Genomic DNA, 2,449 nt, shown 5'->3' on the forward strand with positions numbered 1-2,449 from the left:
CATTAGCGTGCCGTCTCCTCCCTCCGCCGCCGGCCACATCCTGTAAATTTTGGGGTTGGGGGAGAGACTATGCAGGTGGGCGGGAGCCGTCTGTAGCTGCAGATATTGGGGGTTCTGCCATTAATAAGAAGCCTCACCAAGAAGGAAAGGGGAGAGCAATGAATAAAAGGGGGGCCGAGGTCTGTGATGAAGTGCGATTGAATCTTTGTTGGGATGAAATAAATGCAGCAGCACGTCTCAGGCGCTTTCTTCTTGCTGTCCTCTAGGGGTGCTGGATTCATTGATGGTTATTGGGGCGACATCGCTGATGTTCACGGACCCCGGTGTAGTTGCCCTTCATGTGCATGGCACTACACTTGAGGCTCTGAGCCATAACCGTTACAGGCGGCTTTAAAAGTGGACCTGGACCCCCCCCCCCATTCGCGGCACAGGGCTCAAAAAGGAACAACGCCTGTGGCCGTTCCTTCAGAGTGTCTGCGCCAGTGATGTCACCAGCTGCATGTAATGTAAATATCTCCTAAACAGTACACGTTTTTGTAGATATTTTCACTACCTCTAGGTAAGCCTTATTATAGAGTTACCTAATAGGTAGGTGTCAGCAGAGGACGTTTACCCCCCCCCCCCCCCCCCAGTTAGAATCACCCTCTATTTCTCCTGGGACAATCCAAAAATGTTAGTGGTCACCAGAGCAATAGGTGGGGGGTATACCTATTTGGGGGACACCTGTTTCAGTGATGGCTGCCTTGAAGAAGGGAAATTGCCCCCACTTTACAGAGATTCCATCTCGCTTCTTGTTGCGTCTCCAGCAAGTTTAATCCCCTCCATGTCACCCAGGCGCCAAAAAAAATAAAAAGATTTGAACCCTTTTCTATGCTGTATGTAGAAAGTCTGCGCTAAACCTAGTTGAAATAGAAAAGTGTAATATTTAATGTGTCCACTAGATGTCTCCCTTCACCCAGAACTGAGCTGTGTCCATAAAGTGTTCACTGCCAAACCGTGTTTTTTTTATTTTTTTTAAACTCTGCACACAGTGAACTGCAAATTTTTTCATAAAAGAAAAATAATGAATATATACTTACACTATTTTATGTATAATATTATTAAAATATATATGAATATGATGTCTCGAGTCTCACCCGTCCGAAATTCTCCTTTTTGATGGGCTGAGACAGAGCAGCAGCACCACCATTGGCTCCCACTGCTGTCAAAGTCAGCCAATGAGGGAGCGGGTCAGGTCAAGGCTTCGTGTCTGAATGGACACAAGGAGCTGTGATTCATCTCTGGTGCCCCCATAGCAAGCTGCTTGCTGTCGGGGGCACTCGGCAAGAGGGAGGGGCCAGGATCACAGAAGAGGATCCGCGCTGCTCTGTGTAAATCCATTACAGAGCAGATAAATATAACATGTTTAGAAAGTCTTTTTCGTATAAAAATAACAATCACTTTAATAATAATATTTATTATTAAATATACAGTAATATATTTTATCTCACAAAAGTCAGTACACCCCTCACATTTGTGTAAATCTTTTCATGTGACAACACTGAAGAAATGACACTTGTCTACAATGTAAAGTAGTGAGTGTACAGCTTGTATAACAGTGTAAATTTGCCGCCCCCTCAAAATAACTCAACACACAGCCATTAATGTCTAAACCGGTGGCAACAGAAGTCAGTACACCCTTAAGTGAAAATGTCCAAATTGGGCCCGAAGTGTCAATATTTTGTGCGGCCGCCATTATTTTCCAGCACTGCCTTCACCCTCTTGGGCATGGAGGTCACCAGAGCTTCACAGGTCACCACTGGAGTCCTCTTCCCCTCCCCCATGATGACATCACAGAGCTGGTGGATGTTGCAGACCTTCCCCTCCTCCACCTTCCATTTGAGGATCCCCCACTGATGATCAATAGGGTTTAGGTCTGGAGACATGCTTGGCCAGTCCATCACCTTTACCCTCAGCTTCTTTAGCAAGGCAGTGGTGGTGTTGGAGGTGTGTTTGGGGTGGTTATCATGTTGGAATACTGCCCTGCGGTCCAGTCTCTGAAGGGAGGGGATCATGCTCTGCTTCAGTATGTCACAGTACATGTTGGCATTCATGGTCCCCTCAATGATCTGTAGCCCCTCAGTGCCGGAAGCACTCATGCAGCCCCAGACCATGACACTCCCACCACCATGCCTGACTGTAGACAAGACACACTTGTCTTTGTCCTCTTCACCTGGTTTCTGGTGTTTCATCCCATTTAGCTACCCACTGGACTGCACATGCGCGACACCGCCATATGCGTTCCAACACTGGCGATCTGCACTTGCGCATAATTTTGTGCCCACACTCCTGAGTCCAGGTTTGACATAGAGTCCACCCAAGTGGACATAGAGTTAGATTATAATTATGCAAAGTGAAGTGAGGCCGTGCCCAAAGCGTGGCAAACGAAGGGAGCCCGCAAAGGGCCCTG

This window comes from Lithobates pipiens, unplaced genomic scaffold, assembly GCF_037356315.1.
Source record: "Lithobates pipiens isolate NorthernLeopardFrog02 unplaced genomic scaffold, aLitPip1_a1.2 Scaffold_23, whole genome shotgun sequence".
NCBI classification, from domain to species: Eukaryota; Metazoa; Chordata; class Amphibia; order Anura; family Ranidae; genus Lithobates; species Lithobates pipiens.